At 41.7% G+C, this 25504-nt stretch overlaps 1 protein-coding gene across 1 annotated transcript in view; it reads right to left on the bottom strand.

Moving 5' to 3' along the window:
- The window catches only part of LOC121539658 (leucine-rich repeat and fibronectin type-III domain-containing protein 2-like), a 294850-nt gene that overhangs the window by 190394 nt on the left and 78952 nt on the right, over positions 1-25504 (bottom strand). Inside the window, exon 2 of the mRNA XM_041848327.2 lies at positions 22771-22899. The gene's annotated coding sequence lies outside the window, so the exon portion shown is untranslated. The remainder of the gene's footprint in view (positions 1-22770; positions 22900-25504) is intronic.

The following is a 25504-nucleotide window of genomic DNA, read 5'->3' as shown; positions in this document are numbered from 1 at the left end:
CCATTCTTCTCTGCAGATCCTCTCAAGCTCTGTCAGGTTGGATGGGGAGCGTCGCTGCACAGCTATTTTCAGGTCCCTCCTGAGATGTTTGAGTGGGTTCAAGTCCGGGCTCTGGCTGGGCCACTCAAGGACATTAAGAGACTTGTCCAGAACCCATTCCTGTGTTGTCTTGGCTGTGTGGTTAGGGTTGTTGTTGGAAAGTGAACCTTTGCCCCAGTCTGAGGTCCTGAGCGCTCTGGAGCAGGTTTTCATCAAGGATCTCTCTGTACTTTGCTATGTTCATCTTTCCCTCTATCCTGACTAGTCTCCCAGTCCCTGGCGCTGAAAAACATTCCCACAGCATGATGCTGCCACCACCATGCTTCACTGAAGGGATGCTTTAGGGCAGGTGATGAGCAGTGCCAGGTTTCCTCCAGACGTGACGCTTGGCATTCAGGCCAAAGAGTTCAATCTTGGTTTCATCAGACCACATAATCTTGTTTATCATTGTCTGATAGTCCTTTAGGTGCCTTTCGGCAAACTCCAAGCAGGCTGTCATGTGCCTTTCACTGAGGAGTGGCTGACGTCTGGCCACTCTACCATAAAGGCCTGATTGGTGGAGTGCTGCAGAGATGGTGATGTGTAGTTTTAATGGATTATCAGATGAAATTGAGTTAATCATGAACATATAGTTAAAATTCTTTGTGGCTAACTGAATTGGGCCGTTTGTTTTTGTCTCTCTCTTCAAACACAGTGAAGGGAGCGGCACCAGGGTTGAATAGAGTTTGGGCTAGACCTTTGTCTCCTTGGTATCTTCTTGATTGATTACAGCTTGAGGGGGTGAGGTACAGGGGAGCGGGTGATTGGTTGGAGTAATAGTTCAGCCATCCTCAGGGACAAAGGATGTGGGCGGAGCAATAAAAGAGCGGGAAAACTGAAGAGGACTATATAAGATGGAGGGAGACCTTAAGAATTGGTGCCCCTCTGCAGATGGGTATCGGCTTTGTTGAAAACTTTAATAAAGTAATTTCTAGATGCAACAAAACTCTGTAAGACCTTATTTGTAATAAAGTATGGTGGTTATTTTCCACAACAATGGTTGTCCTTCTGGGAGGTTCTCCCATCTCCACAGAGGAACTCTGGAGCTCTGTCAGAATGACCATCAGGTTCTTGGTCACCTCCCTGACTAAGGCTCTTCTCCCCCAATTGCTCAGTTTGGCCAGATGGCCAGCACTAGGAAGAGTCTTGGTGGTTCCAATGTTCTTCCATTTAAGAGTAATGGAGGCCACTGTGTTCTTGGTGACCTTCAATGCTGCATAAATGTTTTGGTGTCTTGCCCTAGATCTGTGCCTCGACACAATCATGTCTTAGGGCTTTACGGACAATTCCTTCGACCTCATGGCTTGGTTTTTGCTCTGACATGCACTGTAAACTGTGGGACCTTAAATAGACAGGTGTGTGCCTTTCCAAATCATGTCCAATCAATTTAATTTACCACAGGTGGACTCCAATCAAGTTGTAGAAACATCTCAAGGATGATCAATGGAAACAGGATGCACCTGAGCTCAATTTCTAGTTTAATAGAAAAGGGTCTGAATACTTATGTAAATAAGGTATTTCTGGTTTTTATTGTTAATACATTTGCAAACATTTCAAAAAACCTGTTTACACTTTGTCATTATGGGGTATAGTGTTTAGATAGATGAGGGAAAACAATTATTTAATCCATTTCAGAATAAGGCTGTAACGTAAAAAAAAAGTTAAAAGTGAAGGGGTCTGAATACTGTCCGAATGCACTGGATATCCATTATAATGATCCTAATAAATGAATTTGCCAGGCTCAGAGAAGGTGTCAGTCTGGTCAGATAGGCACACAACGAGGCACACCCCTACTGTACCAAACCAAATAATAGGCTTGTAGCATGGAGAAATATGGTCTTGATGCTTTTTTCCGGGGGAGTTTAAGTTTCTAAATTGACTGGCTGGGCTGTGGGACAGTGGATGTGCATTGATAAATCTAATGGAACTGTTAAAGTGGAACTAACAGTGTTTTAGCAACATTAAATATTATAAAAATCTGTTCATATACACCCCCAGGAAGAATATGACACATTTGCCACACGGGCCTGCCGTCATTCACTTTGAACTGGACTGTGTGTTTACATGCAGTAGCAACAGCGCAACTTTAGCTAGATCATTAGAACGCATTCGTCAAAAGCCACATAGTACACCTAAATGGATTTCTGCAAATATGTAAATACCACGGGAGTCCTCTTAAATTTGGGAACTTTATAGGCTAATGCTAGGCAGAGTGAGATGAGGTCAAATCTAACGGGGAAACATTAGATAAACCCTCAAACCTTTTCAGCTAGTTTTCCGTCAAAATTTAACTGATAAACAAAGGGGAATAGTAGCCTGCTCATCCTTCTGCAGCGTGCCTGCCAAAGCATGCTTGTCCAACCCATGTTTTGAACACTGAATAGGAATGTGCCTGCCCCCCCCATTTGATCAATGCCAAATAGAGTACCAGTGAAAAGTTTGGACACACCTACTCATTCAAGGGTTTATCTTTATTTTTACTATTTTCTACATTGTATAATAATAGTGAAGACATCAAAACTATGAAATATGTAGTAACCAAAAAAGTGTTAAATAAATCCAAATATATTTTATATTTGAGATTCTTCAAAGTAGCCACCCTTTGCTTTGATTACAGTTTTGCACACTCTTGGCATTCTCTCAACCAGCTTATTGAGGAATGATTTTCCAACAGTCTTGAAGGAGTTCCCACATATGCTGAGCACTTGTTGGCTGCTTTTCCTTCACTCTGCGGTCCAACTCATCTCAATTGGGTTGAAGTCGGGTGACTATGGAGATCAGGTCATCTGATGCAGCACTCCATCACTCTCTTTCTTGGTCAAATAGCCCTTACAGAGCCTGGAGGTGTGTCTTGGGTGATTGTCCTATTGAAAAACAAATGATAGTCCCACTAAGTACAAACCAGATGGGATGGCGTATCGCTGCAGAATGCTGTGGTAGCCATGCTGATTCAGTGTGCCTTGAATTCTGAATAAATCACTGACAGTGTCACCAGCAAAACAGCAAAACAGCCCAATCACCATCACACCTCCTCCTCCATGCTTCATGGTGGGAACCACACATGTGGAGATCATCCGTTCACCCACACCGCGTCTCAAAAAGACACAGCGGTTGGAACCAAAATCTCAAATTTGGACTCATCAGGCCAAAGGACAGATTTCCACCGGTGTAATGTCCATTGCTCATGTTTCTTGGCCCAAGCAAGTCTCTTCTTATTATTGGTGTCCTTTAGTAGTGGTTTCTTTGCAGCAATTGTACCATGAAGGCCAGATTCACGCAGTCTCCTCTGAACAGTTGATGTTGAGATGTGTCTGTTATTTGAACTCTGTGAAGCATTATTTGGGCTGCAATTTCTGAGGCTGGTAACTCTAATGAACTTATCCTCTGCAGCAGAGGTAACTCTGGGTCTTCCATTCCTGTGGCGGTCCTCATGAGAGTCAGTTTCATCATAGCGCTTGATGGTTTTTGCGACTGCACTTGAAAAAACTTTAAAAGTTGACTGACCTTCATGTCTTAAAGTAATGATGGACTGTTGTTTTTCTTTGCTTATGTGAGCTGTTCTTGCCATAATATGGACTTGGCCTTTTACCAAATAGGGCTATCTTCTGTATACCACCCCTACCTTGTCACAACACAACTGATTGGCTCAAACACATTAAGAAGGAAAGAAATTCCACAAATTAACTTTTAACAAGGCACAACTGTTAATTGAAATACATTCCAGGTGACTTTCTCATGAAGCTGGTTGAGATAATGCCTAGAGTGTGCAAAGCTGTCACCAAGGCAAAGGGTGGATACTTTGAAGAATCTCAAAATAAAACTATATATATATATATATATATATATATATATATATATATATATATATATATATATATATATATATATATATATATATATATATATATATATATATATATATATATTTGTTTAATACTTTTTGGTTACTACATGATTCCATTGTATTATTTCATTGTTTTGATGTCTTCACTATTATTCTACAATGTAGAAAATAGTAAAAATAAAGAAAAACCCTGGTATGAGTAACTATGTCCAAACTTTTGACTGGTACTGTACATTTGATTGACAACTAGCTAAAGGTGCGTTCATAAATTGCCTCCAGTGTGTCAGACTGCGCTCTGGGTTGTTCGTAAATTCACAGCGTTGTCAGATTGTCTGTTCGTAAATTCAGAGCATTTCGCTCTCCGAGCGATTAGAGCGCACACTGAACGATTGACAGCGGACGCTCTGGCTGAGGAGTAGCGTTGATCCGAGCGTCCCTTACAATGGCAATCAAGCACCCAAGCAAACTGGCTAAAGTTGGGTAGCATACTAGTTACACAAATGAGAGAACACCTCAGTCGGACCATTTTACTCACCCTAGCAGAGCTGGTTAGGCTGTTTACATGTTATCTAGAGCATTCGTGACTAACTGTTATTTTTTTGCCTATGTTTACTGACAGCAGTCATATTCAGCGGGTGTTGCGCGTTCGTAAATTAATCAGTTATTCTGCACTCTGGCACACTCAGAGGAGAGTGCTTTGAAATCGGAGTAGATAGCCAGAGTGAATGTTTCAAACGCAAGAGATATGCTAACTGGATAACAGTCTTTCAAGTTCAGTATAGCTAGCTAGCTGGCAAGTGATTGACATTTTTTGCTAGCTAACCAAATGACACCTGCATCTATCTGTAGCCACCGAAAAACGATATGAGAGGAAAATGTTGGTGACATGACATCCTCCCAGCAGCTAGCTAACTAATGTTAGTCTCTGTGTTTTTACCTTGCTAAATAAAGAGCTATATAAATAGATATGCTAGCCTATAAGCCACGTTATGACTGACTTGTGATCATTGCCCTTGCTAGTTTGATTGTATTGATATTCCCAGCCTTATTTACATTAGTCTGTTTTTGTCCAAAATATTGAGTCATTGAAACTGAAACAGTATATCCCGAGAGGGTTGAGGCAGCAAATATGTACCAGTCCAGCTATGATTTACAACCTGATATTTTTTGGACTACCAAGAAATGTATTGGTGAATTATATTAACCATGCATTGAACTGCATCCATCTATTCTGCCAACAATGCCTTACTGTATGCCATGGAATTTCGAGTCAAATACAACCTATTTTTAAAACCTCTTATAAAGTTGGTTTTGTAGCATAAACTGGGAATTTGATATGTTTGACTGATATTATGATTATCTGTTTGTTTCATATCTGCAGAGTAGTTAAAACACTGTTTAGTTCCACTTTAACAGGCATTACCAGTGGAATGTGGGGATTGTGGTGCTTTATACCATGGCATTGTTGAATACTCATTTCTGATTGGCTTGAAGGGCATTCTAGAGCGCTAAGAGAACTAATCAAACAAACGACTGGGCGCGTCTTCATCAACCAAATATGATAAAGTATGAATTTGCTTATAAAAATGTAAATATCAACTAAAAAAAGTATTTATACCGCTAAATGTGTGCTTTCATATTGTTTTATTTGGCAACTGTGGTATAAGTGGGTTAAAACACCTCCGTTCTGTACACTACCTTGGAAAAATGAACTCTGCAAAGGAACTGCATCGTCCATTATTTCCAAGTTAATGCACAGAAAGTCAGTGTAAGGGATAAACACTGACTTTCTGTGCATTAACTTGGAAATAATGGACGATGCAGTTCCTTTGCAGAGTTCATTTTTCCAAGGTAGTGTACAGAACGGAGGTGTTTTAACCCACTTATACCACAGTTGCCAAATAAAACAATATGAAAGCACACATTTAGCGGTATAAATACTTTTTTTAGTTGATATTTACATTTTTATAAGCAAATTCATACTTTATCATATTTGGTTGATGAAGACGCGCCCAGTCGTTTGTTTGATTAGTTCAAAATTTATGGACGCGAACCAGTCGTTCGTTATTTATGTTCCGTTGCCATGCTTAGTGGCAACGTTCTTATCCCTTACTTACTTGCTGCTAGTTAGCCAACTAGCCACGGCTATACAGTCACTACCTCTGCAGCCAGAATAACAGCAAAGGAGTTGTTTTCTATTGACATTCATTTGGATACATCAATAACAATGAGCTGATAATGCCGATTTTGCCTGGCATAGCTAGAACGGTTTGCCTTTCGTTTATTCCGTTGCATTTTTTAAAGCTGTTTATCCCACTTATTCCACAGTTTCCAAAGAAAACAATACTATAAGCACACATTTACTGGTAGAAATAAAACATTTTCGTTGATATTTTCATTTATATAAGCAAATTCATACTTTGTCATCTTTTGGTTGCTAGAGATGCGACCCAGTCGTTCGTTCGATTAGTTCAATATTTATGGACGCGACCCAGTTGTTCGTTCTTTATCTTCCGTTGCCATGCTCGCTGGCATCGTTCTTATCCTTCACTTGCTAGCTAGCCAGCAATCTACGGCTAAAACAGTCACGACCTCTGCAGCTAGAATAACAGCAAAGTAGTTGTTTTCTATTGACATTCATTTGGATACATCCATAACAATGATCTGATAATGCCGATTTTGCCTGGCATAGCTAGAAAGGTTTGCCTTCTTGTCAGGAAACTTGACATTGTTCATTAAAAGGAGATCACATTGCATACCAAACACTAGGCTAGAAGCTAGCTACAGTGGGGAAAAAAAGTATTTAGTCAGCCACCAATTGTGCAAGTTCTCCCACTTAAAAAGATGAGAGAGGCCTGTAATTTTCATCATAGGTACACGTCAACTATGACAGACAAATTGAGAAAAAAATATCCAGAAAATCACATTGTAGGATTATGGTGGAAAATAAGTATTTGGTCAATAACAAAAGTGTCTCAATACTTTGTTATATACCCTTTGTTGGCAATGACACAGGTCAAAGTCTTCACAAGGTTTTCACACACTGTTGCTGGTATTTTGGCCCATTCCTCCATGCAGATCTCCTCTAGAGCAGTGATGTTTTGGGGCTGTCGCTGGGCAACACGGACTTTCAACTCCCTCGTTGATTATTCCTTTACATAACTCCCTGCTATCCACCAATCATCATCCAGGATCCAAACAACCCATTTTTAATTAAAGGTTACTTGATAATGTCTACTTATCGATCATATTTACATACCCTGCAGCAAGCAGACACTTAGGAGATTGATGCACAGAATTGTTTGCTTCAAAGACCACAAACACATTATGTTACCACAGCATGGTGAGAGACAGAAACATAACCAATGTATCCAATAGTCTTGATATATTCGATTCACATATGAGGAATTGGACTTTGCCAAATTACTTGTATTTACTTGAGAATACAGACTTAGACTTAATACTTTTTTTGGTTACTTTTCCACTACATAGACATTTCTCCAAGGCTTACTGGCATGCAAACACAGGAATCCAATTCTTGAGTACTAAGATCTCGGAGGGACCATCTTCTTTCCGTGATTGTAAATCAAAGGATATGACTCATCTCTCGGTCTCTCAAAGGAGATGGAGGACGTCTATTTCATCTGACAGCTGCTATGACGAGTCTGAATCAGTAACGATGAACAGTGTGGACTAGTCAAGCCGAAAAAAGGAAACTCACTATGGTTATCTTTTGTGAGTTTTTTCAGTAGCGAAGTTCCATCTATAGAATTGATTGCTGAGTGGACTCTCAAAACCCAGGCATCCTCTTTTGTCATTGATTTAGTGGTAATTTGATTATTATTTGTGTCTGGCTTGCTTTCCTAGAAATCTCAAACCAAGAATGAGGGCTCTTGGTGCTTTGATTGGAGCTTCTAATTATAATGACTGTAAATGTGCTCGTAATTTTCAATTCCATGTTAGACAATCAGTGCCAAATATTTGAAAGATGTTATCATGTTCCTAGCACCTGCTACCTGTTACTTCAGACATCAGTACAGCATTCATATTTGGAAGTCATCAACTTCTCTATCCAGGAAGAATAGTGATCACTAAAGCATCAAATAATACTAATCCTTATTAAGAATACAAGGTCTAGATTCTAGAAGGAATTCAAAGGGTCAAACAAAGGAAAAAAGGTCAACAACATGCTACAGAAAATATATAGCTCAAAGTAATTCTGAAAGTCTGTTATATCTTTTTAGTTTAGTTTAGCTTATTTGATCATTTAAAAACAAGGTACACAAACAAAATGATGCACTTCATTAAGAATAATCAAGGATAAACTTATTTCCATTGTGGTCCTCTTTCATGATAGCATTAGGCAAGTTTGGCATATGTGGCAGAATAAAAAAACAGAAGATAAATTGGCAAACAAAAACACAACAACATATTTACATTTACATTACATTTACGTCATTTAGCAGACGCTCTTATCCAGAGCGACTTACAAATAGGTGCATTCACCTTATAGCCAGTGGGATAACCACTTTACAATGTTTTTTTATTTTTTCTTTGGGGGGTTGGAGTAAAGGGGGGGTAGACTGATTACTTTATCCTATCCCAGGTATTCCTTAAGGAGGTGGGGTTTCAAATGTCTCCGGAAGGTGGTGAGTGACTCCGCTGTCCTGGCGTCGTGAGGGAGCTTGTTCCACCATTGGGGTGCCAGAGCAGCGAACAGTTTTGACTGGGCTGAGCGGGAACTATGCTTCCGCAGAGGTAGGGGAGCCAGCAGGCCAGAGGTGGATGAACGCAGTGCCCTCGTTTGGGTGTAGGGACTGATCAGAGCCTGAAGGTACGGAGGTGCCGTTCCCCTCACAGCTCCGTAGGCAAGCACCATGGTCTTGTAGCAGATGCGAGCTTCAACTGGAAGCCAGTGGAGTGTGCGGAGGAGCGGGGTGAAGAGAACTTGGGAAGGTTGAACACCAGACGGGCTGCGGCATTCTGGATGAGTTGTAGGGGTTTAATGGCACAGGCAGGGAGCCCGGCCAACAGCGAGTTGCAGTAATCCAGACGGGAGATGACAAGTGCCTGGATTAGGACCTGTGTCGCTTCCTGTGTAAGGCAGGGTCGTACTCTCCGAATGTTGTAGAGCATGAACCTACAGGATCGGGTCACCGCCTTGATATTAGCGGAGAACGACAAGGTGTTGTCCAGGGTCACGCCAAGGCTCTTCGCACTCTGGGAGGAGGACACAACGGAGTTGTCAACCGTGATGGCGAGATCATGGAACGGGCAGTCCTTCCCCGGGAGGAAGAGCAGCTCCGTCTTGCCGAGGTTCAGCTTGAGGTGGTGATATGCACAGTATACACAAAATAATACTATTTGGTCATCAGCATTGGGCTAGGAGGTATTGTTCACAGAGGCACACTATCCTTTAACCAGGATTTCACCTTCCTGGTTAAAGCTACTCAGAGTGGGAATAGGCTAGTTCCCAGCTATATAAAGTCATGTCAGTAATTTACAATCAATAAAATTTGACCATAGACCACCTTTTGCCAAGTTTGATAGGATGTACTCCTGGGCAAAGGATGATTTCCTCTGTGACCTGAATTGCAATTATGAGCTTTTATCCACAATGATATAGAACTTGTGGTGTTGGTAGAAAATGTTGTCACCTTTTCAGCACGTATCTTCTCTTAATAGCTCTCTGCTATGAAATTACACTCACTGAGGATTTTTCAAATGTTCCCTTTTTAAATGAGTCATCAGACAAACATTTTACGAGTCCACAAAGGGAAAAACAAAGGTTGATGAGCTGTTACTTTGGGAAAATTTTGTATTTGAATAATCTTTACATTTCATGATTTTGCTATATAAGTAATTAGCCAATAATTGTTTTTCTCCTCTCCTCTCTCTCTCATGACTACTGTACATAATTTCAATCACTGTGAATCAGATTTGCAGCATTAGTATTGTCTATGATATATGGTCTGAGAAAAACAGTTACACTGTAGGTAATGTTGAAATGTGAATCAGGACCCACCGTTCTGCAACTGTTCTCTCTGATTACATTTCATGAGGTCTGTTTGACCCTATTCACCCTGCTGTCCACACCACATAAAAAAATGCAGACTGTATAAATGCAGCTAATGATATTCCTCATCATGTGTCTACACATACAACATTGGACCAAGGCACTAGCTACTGTCTCTTCATAACTCCTCAGTGCCTCCATCCAGCAACTCTGATAATGGATGAAGGTGATGATGCAAGTAGGTGAAGCAGGGTGGTGATGTCCACAAACACATGAAAGACAGATGATCAGTGTGCCAAGCAGGCACCCCAGTGGAGTAGCCTACATAAGAAATAGCTGCACCATTGAATCATTTGACAGGAAGAGCCATGTCGTAAGATCCATCCAAGCACATCCTGCTCCTACCCTCCCACTCTGTATCTCCCTCGATAACAGTTGGAAGTCAAGTTTATAGACATCCAGAAAGCTTGGTTTCACAGATATAGCTGGCTCCAACCTAACCCAGATCAAATCACTTGGAAGTTTAACACATTTCTGTAGCTTCTAGAATCATACAATACAATGAATCTTATCGTGTGCTCTCGCCAACTTTGCTTTAGTTGGGCCAATTAGCCCCTTTCTAATACCTTAAAAATACATCCTTCATCAACGTGATAGCTGAACTGACATGCTTGTATGGTTAAAAGCTTTCCCATACTCCAAAGAGGCACCCTAGTGCTCCTATGTGCCATGGAACTCAAACTTCTAATGATTTCTCATGAGGTTACTGCACCCCAAAGATTGATGGTGATGGCGCACAGCAGTTCCCTCATCAGGACATCACACGGGGCCTGGGTAGCACCGTTTCTCTGTTGTAAGTGTGCAGAGTATTGCTCTGTGTCTGTATGTGACTGTTTGTTGTTCACAGAGAGTGAGTAGGCCTACATCTTTTTAGTATTCCACCTCTCAATGTTATATCACCATTTCTATTGATATTATCATACACCCAATTAGCTTCTTCCTTGACATTCAGGGTGTGGGAAGTGATAATAAGAGCGGGAACAGTCATTCAAAGTGCAAAGTAAATCTGTCAGCTAACAGTAGACTAGCACTTGATGCCAGCTTCAGTCCACAAGAGGGGGAGCTGAAAGATATCAAGTTGTATATAGTCAACTTGGACAGTGATAACTTTAAGTGAATCCCAGCCCACCAGCAAACAACCTTAGAATATGATATGCCAACAGGAAGACGATGAAAGAGTAAAATGTATAGCGGTGCTTGTTTGAATGAATCCTAAAGAAACAAACATGTCATTCATATGTTATTACTATGTAATTAACATGCCATCGCTTTGTAAATACCTAGTAATTTCTCTACAGCACGGTAAAGTCAAACCAATACTACTAATATGGCCAGATGTGGGTTTCTTCTATTGTTTTGTTTCTTAGTATTTTATTAATTGTCTTCAGCTATTTTAGCACTACTTCCCCAAAATACAAAAATGCATTATGGATCTGGGCCAGGGATCCTTTTCTGTATAAATATAGCACAAGCAATACAAGTTTTCTCTATGGGCTGCTGTTCTAATAGATCTCATCTCAATTATTTATATGATTTGTAAAAGCAGCATCGTAGCGCGCCGCCATCTCCCCATGCATTTATTATAAATATGTGCATGAAGTATCATCATATGTGTCCTTGTTTGGGTGCCTTCATCACATCCATAAAAGCTATTGATATTAATCTATAAGGCGGTAAACAATCCATTTGAAAGCATATACTATGGTATGGAGTTTCTGGTGTGTATAATTTAGACTGCATATGTATGTACAGTACATGTATATCTTCACTTACATATGTCTCAAGTCCTCCTCAAGACTGGTTAACTTACTTTTAATCAAACATTTAATTTTTAAAAAGCCATGCAATTTAATTAGTTAGAGGCAGTATTGTAAAATGCAATATCTTTGCAATATAATTTAGACTGCATATGTATGTACTGTACATGTATAACTTCACTTGCATATGTCTCAAGTCCTCCTCAAGACTGGTTAACTTACTTTTAATCAAACCTTTAATTTAAAAAAAACAATGCATTTTAATTAGTAAGAGGCAATATTGTAAATGCAATATATTTGCAATATAATTTAGACTGCATATGTATGTACAGTACATGTATATCTTCACTTGCATTTGTATCAAGTCCTCCTGAGACTGGTTAACTTACTTTTAATCTTTAATTAAAAAGAAGCCATGCAACTGAATTATTTAGAGGAAATATTGTAAAATGCCATATCTTTGCAATACAGTAGTAGATCATAAAAATTGCAATGTGACACCCAACTGAAGCGCAAAAGTCGTGCAAAAACAATGTCCCTCAACCATATGCTACACCACCTACACCTGCTGTTCAAAGCCATGTTAAAATACAAGATCTAAGTTTAATTTAACATACAGTGCCTTGCAAAAGTATTCATCCCCCTTTGCGTTTTTCCTATTTTGTTGCATTACAAACTGGAATTTAAAATGGCATTTCATGTAATGGACATACACAAAATAGTCCAAATTGGTGAAGTGGAATGAAAAAAATAACTTGTTTCAAAACATTCTGAAAAATACATAACGGAAAAGTGGTGCGTGAATATGTATTCACCCCCTTTGCTATGAAGCCCCTAAATAAGATCTGGTGCAACCAATTACCTTCAGAAGTCACATAATTAGTTAAATAATGTCCACCAGTGTGCAATCTAAGTGTCATATGATCTGTCACATGATCTCAGTATATATACACCTGTTCTGAAAGGCCCCAGAGTCTGCAACACCACTAAGCAAGGGGCACCACCAAGCAAGAGGCACCACGAAGACCAAAGAGCTCTCCAAACAGGTCAGGGACCATTATTTAAAAAATGGAAAGAATATGTCACCACAACAAACCTGCCAAGAGAGGGCCGCCCAATAAAAAACTCATGGACGAGGCAAGGAGGGCATTAATCAGAGAGGCAACAAAGAGACCAAAGATAACCCTGAAAGAGCTGCAAAGCTCCACAGCGGAGATTGGAGTATCTGTCCATAGGACCACTTTAAGCCATACACTCCAGAGAGCTGGGCTTTACGGAAGAGTGGCCAGAAAAAAGCCATTGCTTAAAGAAAAGAATTAGCAAACACGTTTGGTGTTCGCCAAAAGGCATATGGGAGACTCCCCAAACATATGGATAAAGGTACTCTGGACAGATGAGACTAAAATTGAGCTTTTTGGCCATCAAGGAAAACACTATGTCTGGCGCAAACCCAACACCTCTCATCACCCCAAGAACACCATCCCCACAGTGAAGCATGGTGGTGGCAGCATCATGCTGTGGGGATGTTTTTCATCGGCAGGGACTGGGAAACTGGTTAGAATTGAAGGAATGATGGATGGTGCTAAATACAGGGAAATTCTTGAGGGAAACCTGTTTCAGTCTTCCAGAGAGAATATGTGGTATGACTTAAAGATTGCTGTACACCAGCGGAACCCATCCAACTTGAAGGCGCTGGAGCAGTTTTGCCTTGAAGAATGGGCAAACATCCCAGTGGCTAGATGTGCCAAGCATATAGACATAACCCAAGAGACTTGCATCTGTAATTGCTGCAAAAGGTGGCTCTACAAAGTATTGACTTTGGGGGGGATGAATAGTTATGCACGCTCAAGTATAATTTTTTTGGTCTTATTTCTTGTTTGTTTCAAAATAAATAATATTTTGCATTTTCAAAGTGGTAGGCATGTTGTGTAAATCAAATGATACAAACCCCCCAAAAATCTATTTTAATTCCAAATCAAATCAAATCAAATGTTATTGGCCACATGCGCCGAATACAACAGGTGCAGACATTACAGTGAAATGCTTACTTACAGCCCTTAACCAAAAGTGCATTTATTTTTAATAAAAAAGTAGAATAAAACAAAAAAGTGTTGATAAAAAAAGACCAGAAATAAAATAAAATAACAGTAGGGAGGCTATATATACAGGGGGGTACCGGTGCAGAGTCAATGTGCGGGGGCACCGGCTAGTTGAGGTAGTTGAAGTAATATGTACATGTGGGTAGAGTTAAAGTGACTATGCATAAATAATTAACAGAGTAGCAGCAGCGTAAAAAGATGGGGTGGGGGGTCTGGGTAGCCATGATTAGCTGTTTAGGAGTCTTATAGCTTGGGGGTAGAAGCTGTTGAGAAGTCTTTTGGACCTAGACTTGGCACTCCGGTACCGCTTGCCGTGCGGTAGCAGAGAGACCAGTCTATGACTAGGGTGGCTGGAGTCTTTGACAATTTTGAGGGCCTTCCTCTGACAGGTTGTAAGGCAACAAAATAGGATAAATGCCAAGGGGGGTGAATACTTTCACAAGCCACTGTAGCTACTGTGAAAAACCAGTTTCATGTCCAACATATTCAACCCAACAACTGCTGTTTCAAAGCAATTTTAAAACACTTTATCTGTATTCATTTAGGGACACTGCAAACTTGCAAGAAGATACGGGCTATTAAACTTAACCTACTGTAAACGAAACCTCCATTTAAACTGCATCGCTCACCTCCAAACGTATTCAACCCAGTACTGCCACACTCCTGTCCTTGTGCTTTGAAACAGATGATTTACAATCAGACCATGTCTTTGCCTGACCCCGGCACTCCTTCAAATTGCCCCAGGATTTTCCACCTCTAAAACAGGTGTCATTCTCACTGAGCCATTTAATTTGGCAAGATATTCCATGAAATGACTACTGGCGTTGCATCGACCTTCAGGAGAATGTTGTGGCCTTGACCCCATCTCCCAAAATGATTAGTTGTGTGAGCTACCGTAGTCCGGTTCAGTGAAAGTAAAACCAATTGAGTCCATTTATTAATTCAATAAACAAGAGCAATTCAAACCTGGAAACGTTCAATGTTGGTAGTTTCACGTTGTCCACATCCATCACCATCAATGTCTGGCAGTGTTTGGAGCAGAGCACCAGTAACAGATGGATAAATACAATCACAATCTATACTATTTCTACACTTTTACACAAGCATTTACACTGAAAGCTTTCTTTAAAACTCACTGCTCAGATGTTGTGTTGACAGTCATCCACTACTGGCGGTAAATGTAGCAGCGGTGCGCTGCAGTAACTGTGTTTGGCAATGCTCGATTAAAGTCACCAGTGGCTTTCTCATCTTACACATTTAACCTAGTTGCGGTGGCAGCAATCTGTGGGAAAGCAATTCAAATCCAAATACTTCCTCCTTGGTGTGGATTTAACTTTGCTGGAACCTTGGATGCAGAATCCGCTGCTTTCCTGGGCGATTAATGAGTATTGGGCCCCATCCCTATCCTATAGTAAGTGATCGTTGATCTGATGCCATTTTGTTTTCACAAAGTTAGCTAAGTCTAGCTGATGATCAGTGATCGCCTTGAGGAAGAAGGGGAGGACGAAGAGAGGGAGGTGTCGTGATGTGACTTACTTTAATGTATGACTGTTATATATCAAATCACCTATCTTTGTTTAATTGTCACTCAATTAAATTAATCATGTAACAATTAACTTGGGGTACCACGGAATAAGTTGTTTAACGAGTTACCATCTCCCGAATTAAACTCTTAGAAGATATTTATATATTTATATATTTATATTTTTTTATATATATATATATATATATATATATATATATATATATATATATATATATATATACAGTGGGGAAAAAAAAGTATTTAGTCAGCCACCAATTGTGCAAGTTCTCCCACTTAAAAAAGATGAGAGAGGCCTGTAATGTTCATCATAGGTACACATCAACTATGACAGACAAATTGAGAAAAAAATTCCAGAAAATCACATTGTAGGATTTTTATGAATTTATTTGCAAATTATGGTGGAAAATAAGTATTTGGTCACCTACAAACAAGCAAGATTTCTGGCTCTCACAGACCTGTAACTTCTTCTTTAAGAGGCTCCTCTGTCCTCCACTCGTTACCTGTATTAATGGCACCTGTTTGAACTTGTTATCAGTATAAAAGACACCTGTCCACAACCTCAAACAGTCACACTCCAAACTCCACTATGGCCAAGACCAAAGAGCTGTCAAAGGACACCAGAAACAAAATTGTAGACCTGCACCAGGCTGGGAAGACTGAATCTGCAATAGGTAAGCAGCTTGGTTTGAAGAAATCAACTGTGGGAGCAATTATTAGGAAATGGAAGACATACAAGACCACTGATAATCTCCCTCGATCTGGGGGCTCCACGCAAGATCTCACCCCGTGGGGTCAAAATGATCACAAGAACGGTGAGCAAAAATCCCAGAACCACACGGGGGACCTAGTGAATGACCTGCAGAGAGCTGGGACCAAAGTAACAAAGCCTACCATCAGAAACACACTACGCCGCCAGGGACTCAAATCCTGCAGTGCAGACGTATCCCCCTGCTTAAGCCAGTACATGTCCAGGCCCGTCTGAAGTTTGCTAGAGTGAATTTGGATGATCCAGAAGACGATTGGGAGAATGTCATATGGTCAGATGAAACCAAAATAGAACTTTTTGGTAAAAACTCAACTTGTCGTGTTTGGAGGACAAAGAATGCTGAGTTGCATCCAAAGAACACCATACCTACTGTGAAGCATGGGGGTGGAAACATCATGCTTTGGGGCTGTTTTTCTGCATAGGGACCAGGACGACTGATCCGTGTAAAGGAAAGAATGAATGGGGCCATGTATCGTGAGATTTTGAGTGAAAACCTCCTTCCATCAGCAAGGGTATTGAAGATGAAACGTGGCTGGGTCTTTCAGCATGACAATGATCCCAAACACACCGCCCGGGCAACGAAGGAGTGGCTTCGTAAGAAGCATTTCAAGGTCCTGGAGTGGCCTAGCCAGTCTCCAGATCTTAACCCCATAGAAAAATCTTTGGAGGGAGTTGAAAGTCCGTGTTGCCCAGCGACAGCCCCAAAACATCACTGCTCTAGAGGAGATCTGCATGGAAGAATGGGCCAAAATACCAGCAACAGTGTGTGAAAACCTTGTGAAGACTTACAGAAAACGTTTGACCTGTGTCATTGCCAACAAAGGGTATATAACAATCTCTGGCTCTCCCCACTGTATATATATATATATACAGTGGGGAAAAAAAAGTATTTAGTCAGCCACCAATTGTGCAAGTTCTCCCACTTAAAAAGATGAGAGAGGCCTGTAATGTTCATCATAGGTACACATCAACTATGACAGACAAATTGAGAATTTTTTTCCAGAAAATCACATTGTAGGATTTTTTATGAATTTATTTGCAAATTATGGTGGAAAATAAGTATTTGGTCACCTACAAACAAGCAAGATTTCTGGCTCTCACAGACCTGTAACTTCTTCTTTAAGAGGCTCCTCTGTCCTCCACTCGTTACCTGTATTAATGGCACCTGTTTGAACTTGTTATCAGTATAAAAGACACCTGTCCACAACCTCAAACAGTCACACTCCAAACTCCACTATGGCCAAGACCAAAGAGCTGTCAAAGGACACCAGAAACAAAATTGTAGACCTGCACCAGGCTGGGAAGACTGAATCTGCAATAGGTAAGCAGCTTGGTTTGAAGAAATCAACTGTGGGAGCAATTATTAGGAAATGGAAGACATACAAGACCACTGATAATCTCCCCTCGATCTGGGGCTCCACGCATAGATCTCACCCCGTGGGGTCAAAATGATCACAAGAACGGTGAGCAAAAAATCCCAGAACCACACGGGGGGACCTAGTGAATGACCTGCAGAGAGCTGGGACCAAAGTAACAAAGCCTACCATCAGAAACACACTACGCCGCAGGGACTCAAATCCTGCAGTGCAGACGTATCCCCCTGCTTAAGCCAGTACATGTCCAGGCCCGTCTGAAGTTTGCTAGAGTGAATTTGGATGATCCAGAAGACGATTGGGAGAATGTCATATGGTCAGATGAAACCAAAATAGAACTTTTTGGTAAAAACTCAACTTGTCGTGTTTGGAGGACAAAGAATGCTGAGTTGCATCCAAAGAACACCATACCTACTGTGAAGCATGGGGGTGGAAACATCATGCTTTGGGGCTGTTTTTTCTGCATAGGGACCAGGACGACTGATCCGTGTAAAGGAAAGAATGAATGGGGCCATGTATCGTGAGATTTTGAGTGAAAACCTCCTTCCATCAGCAAGGGTATTGAAGATGAAACGTGGCTGGGTCTTTCAGCATGACAATGATCCCAAACACACCGCCCGGCAACACGAAGGAGTGGCTTCGTAAGAAGCATTTCAAGGTCCTGGGTGGCCTAGCCAGTCTCCAGATCTTAACCCCCATAGAAAAATCTTTGGAGGGAGTTGAAAGTCCGTGTTGCCCAGCGACAGCCCCAAACATCACTGCTCTAGAGGAGATCTGCATGGAAGAATGGGCCAAAATACCAGCAACAGTGTGTGGAAAACCTTGTGAAGACTTACAGAAAACGTTTGACCTGTGTCATTGCCAACAAAGGGTATATAACAAAGTATTGAGAAACTTTTGTTATTGACCAAATACTTATTTTCCACCATCATTTGCAAATAAATTCATTAAAAATCCTACAATGTGATTTTCTGGATAATTTTTTCTCATTTTGTCTGTCATAGTTGACGTGTACCTATGATGAAAATTACAGGCCTCTCTCATCTTTTTAAGTGGGAGAACTTGCACAATTGGTGGCTGACTAAATACTTTTTTCCCCACTGTATATATATATATATATATATATAAAAATATCTTTATATATGTTATATATCGATAACAGTCACTTATTATGTTAAATACCGATAACAGTCACTTATTAAATAATAACCTCTTAGTCTCATTCTGAATGTCACATAATCCTTGAACCTGCAAGAACCCTAACCTTATTGATGAATCAGCAATACACAAATTGGCTTAATTATTTATTTACTAACTAACTAACTAAATAATAACACAATACAAACACACATAGGTTATTGATTACTAACGTAATACAATGAAAACAGGTCCCTAGTGGACTGGACTAACATTAGCATGAATGCTTGGGTAGTGGAGGGGTCAGAATGGAAGGGAGAGCCAGAGATTCAAACTATCGTAGTTACATTGGAAACTACGCTCACAGTAATCATAATACTTATGCACCCTAATAATCGCTCATTCGGATTAGAAATGCAACATGTATTTACATGTTGCTGTCCTCGATAGTTGAGTTGATGATGTAGCACTTTGGTTTGCCCACCAGAGATCTCAATGTCCTTGGTAGAGTTTGTGGTCATAGTGGTGGTTAGAATGGTTACTTCAGAAGTACCAGTGGTTGTCGTTGAGGGATTGTCCTTTCCAACTCGTGTCTTTAGTGAAAGTTCTCTAGACGACTGTACATGCCAGCTGCAGACTGAAATGATAAGGTCTAGTGCATTGTCTTCTTCTTCACCTTGTGTAGAGGTTGAGAGTTTCAGAGTTTCTCCATTTCAAACGTGTGGACTAACGTCTCACGTTTTCTGATCTTGTAGAAATTCAACCATTTTACAATGTTTAGCTCACGCTTCACGTCTGCTGGTCTAAAGAGTTTCAACCATTTTAAGTCATGGGGCTTGCTGGTCTGGTAGAAATTCAACCATTTGCAACGTTTGGCTCACGCTTCACGTCTGCTGGTCTGTAGAGTTTCAACCATTTTAAGCCGTGGGGCTTGCTGGTCTGGTAGAAATGCAACCATTTGCAACGTTTGGCTCACGCTTCATGTCTACTGGTCTGTAGAGTTTCAACCATTTTAAACTGTGGGGCTTGCTGGTCTGGTAGAAATTCAACCATTTGCAACGTTTGGCTCACGCTTCACGTCTGCTGGTCTGTAGAGTTTCAACAATTTTAAGCTGTGGGGCTTGCTGGTCTGGTAGAAATTCAACCATTTGTAACGTTTGGCTCACGCTTCACGTCTGCTGGTCTGAGGTGAATTTCCTCACAAGGCTTTATATTCACTCAGGGTAAAAGGGGTGTTTCTGTCACGATCGTCTTGACGAGAAGTAGACCAATACGCAGCGTGTTGAGTGAACATGATACTTTATTACCGTCAGTGATAATAAGCACACTAAACAAAACAATAAACGACTCGTGAAGTCCACGGTGACAATGACCGAACACGGACAGAAAAACCCACCATACCAAGACCAAGCAGCGTGTCCAGGAGCAGGCAGCCTGGACGTGGGAGCAGATCTTGGACGGGCAGGGGTCCTGGACCTGGGAGGAAATCCTGGCCGGGATGGATCGCCGGCCATGGAGTGAGACGGTGGAGAGGCGACGGAGAGAGGAGCAGCGGCGTCAGCAGGGTCAACGTCGGACAGGCGAGAGGCAACCCCAATTTTTTTTTAGGGGGGGGCACACGACGAGGGAGCAGGAGGTAGTGTTGCAGAGGATGGAGCATTTGGAGGCGATAAGGGAAAGGGTGAGAAAGGAGGCACGGCGAGAGGAACTCGGTAGGCAGCTGAGGGAGCGGGGGGTTATGACGAAACCCAGTCCCGCTCCTCACACCAAGCAAGTGGTGTGCGTCACCAGTCCGGTCCGGCCCGTTCCTGTTTCCCGCACTAAGTGTAAGGTGCACGCCGCCAGCCCAGCCCGGCATGTTCCTGCCCCTCACACCAAGCCTACGGTGCGAGTCGTCAGCCTGGTCCAACCCGTTCCTGCTCCACGCACCAAGCCTAAGGTGTGCGTCGCCAGCCCAGCCCGGCCTGTTCCTGCTCCACGCACCAAGCCTACGGTGTGCGTCGACAGCCCAGCCCGGCCTGTTCCTGCTCCACGCACCAAGCCTACGGTGTGCGTCGCCAGCCCTGCCCGGCCTGTTCCTGCTCCACGCACCAAACCTACGGTGTGCGTCGCCAGCCCAGCCCGGCCTGTCCCTGCTCCACGCGCACCAAGCCTACGGTGTGCGTCGACAGCCCTGCCCGGCCTGTCCCTGCTCCACGCACCAAGCCTACGGTGTGCGTCGCCAGCCCTGTCCGGCCTGTCCCTGCTCCACGCACCAAGCCTACGGTGTGCGTCGCCAGCCCAGCCCGGCCTGTTCCTGCTCCACGCACCAAGCCTACGGTGTGCGTCGACAGCCCAGCCCGTTCCTGCCACTCGCACCAAGCCCGGGGTACGAGTCGTCAGCCTGGTAAGGCCCGTCGCTGCTCCACGAACCAAGCCTAGGGTGCGAGTCGTCAGTCCGGCACAACCCGTGCCTGGGTCATCGGTGCCAATTCAGGTACCGCTCAACTGCTCCACTAAGGAGCTGAAGCCTACCGCCCCTGCTACGTCCAGTCCAACTCCAGCCAGCGGGGCCAGACCGGACCAGGGGCGCTATGGGGGGTTTGTTGGAGGGTGGTGGGCAAGACCGGAGCCGGAGCCGCCGCCGAGGAGGAATGCCCACCCAGCCCTCCCCTGTTTGCTCAGTATTTAGGCGCGGTCGCAGTCCGCGCCTTTAGGGGTACTGTCACACCCTGGCTCTGGGACTCTATTTGTTGAGCCAGGGTGTGTTTATTCTATGTGTTATATGTCTATGTTGGGGGTTCTAGGTTGTCTGTTTCTATGTTTGCCTGTGTGACTCCCAATCAGAGGCAACGAGTGTCAGCTGTCGGCTGGTTGTCTCTGATTGGGAGCCATATTTAACTGTCTGTGTTTCACTTTGTGTTTGTGGGTTTTTGTTCCGTGTTCGGTCATTGTCACCGTGGACTTCACGAGTCGTGTTTTGTTTTGTTTAGAAACTTTAACTAATTAAAGTCATGTTTGTTTCTCACGCTGCGCCTTGGTCTACTCATTACTACGACGATCGTGACAGTTTCATCATGTTTGTGCTCATCTGGGCGTGGCCACTGACTGAGAACAAATCAATATGGAAAACAATCAGCTCATCTAGAATGCTAAAATCACATTGCTATCTTCACAAAGGTATTAATATGCTTAATCATTCATTTTATACAACAATTAGATGTAAACCTCATAACTGGGAAGTTGTTGTTCCACCGTCTTTAATGACATCACAACATAGTAACGAATTTGACATGATTGTTCTTTAAGTCCCCACCAACCATTTCCCACATTATTTTAAGTAGGAATATTGATCCATTATCCACGTTTGGATGTTGGAGTCTTGGTGGGAAGATGTCATTTGTTAACAAAGGGGTTCTTTCTCCCAATACTTCATGGCAAGAAAGAGAAAGTCTGCACGGTATTTACGACCAGTCATAAAACTGGCCCCCAGGAAAGGGGGTGTTCAAACCTTTGCCTTTTTTAAAGTATTCTACACTCTTAGAAAAAAATATGCTATTTAGAACCTAAAAGGGTTCTTCGGCTGTCCCCATAGGATAACCCTTTCTAGAACCCTTTTTGGTTCCAGGTATAACCCTATTGGGTTCCATGTAGAAACCTTTCCCCAGAGGGTTCTACATGGAACCCAAAAGAGTTCTACCTGGAACCAAAAAGGGTTCTAGAAAGGGTTACCCTATGGGGACAGCCAAAGAACCCCTTTGGAACCCTTTTTTTCTAAGAGTGTAGGCCATTGCTTTCTTTGTTTACTCTATGAAGTAGTCCTTTCTGATGGGGATATAGAGAATCACAGCAGGTTTTTTTCATATCAACGAATCAGGCAACTGCATATGCTGAAGCACATGTGCAATAGGTGTGGAGCACTTTACCTCCAGCATCTACAGTAATACCTTCTTACTTTCTGACTCAGCCAGAAATTGGGCCATGATAGCCCTATTCTATTCCCTTAATCCAGCCACCAGCAATCACAAAACTTCACCCCGCAATCTATACACTCCCCATGACAGCAATTGGAAAAGAAGCCCAAAGTCATTTTTTCTTTATTTGTGTGTACTGACCTTGCCGTTGTTTCCCTGCTGGCAACAAACAATCACGAGTCTCTCTTTCCCAGGATGAGTTCTGCAAGGTGACTTCTCTCCCTGGCCAGTGATGAAGCACTATTCCACCACATTGGCTCACTCTTTCACCTGCAAGATGACGACAGATACAGGTAGAACATGAAAAATTGCAATTGTATTGCGAGACAGATTTTAAAAAGTTAGATAACCATACAATAATTACGTTTATTTTGGGGGGGAGGGGCTGGGGGACATTGGGAAGAGGCAGTGTTATTTTTGTTGGCTGGCTATACTGATTCAGATAATATCTGATATTGTTTAACATCATTCCAAGCTAATCAATTAGCTTGGGGACCCCAATGTTCTCTCCTCATTGTCAAAATAGTTTAAGCGATTGCAGAGCCAGAACCTAATGTCAGCAAGCCGAGTAAACAACCTCCACATTACATTGGGCATTGTGTCTGGGTTAATGTGTGAAATTTGGCAGCCATTTTGTTTCACACCAGCTTTCATTATCTTCTCAACACGTTGTCAGGGCAGGTGCCAGCGGTGCACAACACACACACTAGCTAGCTGGCTGCCTCTGCTAAGTGGCGAGCCAGTTATCGCATGACACCACCATCTATATCTACTCACATGGAAATTCATAATTTCCACTACTCCCCTCTAGGGACCTCTATGTTATTATCCGTTAAAGGAGATATCTGATTGTGCAGCATCTGCTATCATAGTCTTCTGAAGTCAGATTTCTTCAAACAGTGGGTGTGTCGTACCGTGTCATTGTCCTTCCTCGATCGAACTTCTCTGTGGCAAACTAGCCCCAGTTTCCACTTTCATTTTGAATGTCATATGTGATTGTTTGCCTTTGGCACTGATCATTGTGTTGAGAAGGCCTGGGAAATTAAATGCTTGAACTATTTTGATGGCATGGAGATGAAAATACACCAGTCAAAAAGGAAGAAAGGCTGGAAATGTCGGTAACACTGCATTTGAACTTGCCTTTTCGACACGACTTACAGTGTACATGTCATGAGTGCATTGTGGTGATCATAATAATAACATTTGGAATTTCAGAATTATAAGACATAATTTTTAAATAATAATAATAATAATAATCTTTATATTTATATGTCTTTGCATTGACTGTCCAATGACAATCCGCCTTTCACAAAGACAGTATACCATTGAAGCTGTGTCAAACGGGCAATATAGTGTAAACATGGTAATGACTCATGACTACACGAAAGACAGTCATTTAACTGGCACTTCTATACAGAACTAATTTCATAGATAAAAGCAGTGGCGTTTCTATGTTGACTCTAACCACCAAGCCAGGCTATTCGAGTGCATACGGATGAAATTTTTTCCCCTGCCCATTTGATAATGGGCCATTCAAAATCGAAAATAATTTTATATATTAGTAAAGACAAGATTAAATTGAGAATAGTCTGATGGGTGAAAATATGATTACTTGATGAGAGAAAAGTGTGTGCAGCCTGAGCCAAGGAACAGAGAGATTTTCTCAAATCATCAATAGCCTATAGCCATATATGTTTTGATTTCTAAGACATTCTAAGGTTTGTATCATTCACAACTAAAGTTGCCAAAAAAACTCCAAATCTAGCATAAAGGACCTGTTTCAAATGATCACTTTTATACATAGCCACTTCATGAGCAAACTCACTCCAGAATGGGAAAAATATCCTTTCAATTTTATTCAGCTAAGTTCAATTATATTATTCTTACTATAAAATCATATAATCTAAAATAATGGAATGGAACTTATAAGCATATCTAGTCTGCTAAATGAACAAGCCTGCAGCCTATGGCATGGCACATAGCGAGATAACATACAGTAGGCCAACTCATATTCAGTTCTTCTGAAATAAATGTTCTTAATATCATGTTTTTTTAGACCTGCCTAAAATAAATAATGGATTTTTTGTGATGGTGTATATTACATTGATTTATTATACCTTTTTTTTTTTTATGTAGATGTCCCAAAGGCATGCATCAGTGGCTTGTATGCGACTTGTAGGCCTATGTGTGGAGGCCTGGAGATGCTAAATGTGTTTATGTTCATTAACGGTCAATTACCATGAGACCGGCAGACTTTTGCATGACAATAACCTGCTGACAAAATGTTATGACCGCCACAGCCCTATCAGGGGCAACTCTATTTGGAGTAAGGGGGTTCAGAGACTGTGAAACACAGTTTGGGCAGGAGAGCATCCAAGTCAGCGCAGCATCAGGTGTTCCTCATGGGGCTCCATAATAATCGTTCTCAGTTCTGATTTGTCAGCTCTTCTCACACATAGGACAAGCATATAAAAATAAACACTGGCTTTACCCAGATAAAAAAATCACTCGATTGTGTAGTGCTTACTATAGAATTATGTAGTATACTGTAGAATCCTATACTACACACTGTAGTATCCCTTGGTCATCTAGTGCTTACTTTAGAATGTTGTAGTATAATGTGTAAAATACTATACTACACACTGTAGTATCCCTCCAACAAGTAGTGCTTACTTTAGAATGTTTAGATTGATTGGACTGCGTGCTGTCCTTGGGGATACTACAGTGTGTAGTATAGTATTTTATCAGGGATTTCCTCCGAGGTTCCCCCTTGATTGTGTAGTACTTACTATATAATTTTCTAGTATACTGTAGAATACTATACTTCACAGTGTCGTATCCCTTGATTGATTGATGTTATTTGACTATTTAAAAA

This window comes from Coregonus clupeaformis, chromosome 34, assembly GCF_020615455.1.
Source record: "Coregonus clupeaformis isolate EN_2021a chromosome 34, ASM2061545v1, whole genome shotgun sequence".
Taxonomy (NCBI): Eukaryota; Metazoa; Chordata; class Actinopteri; order Salmoniformes; family Salmonidae; genus Coregonus; species Coregonus clupeaformis.
Note: the sequence above shows the minus strand (reverse complement) of the source record. Positions and strands in the feature narration are given on the sequence as shown.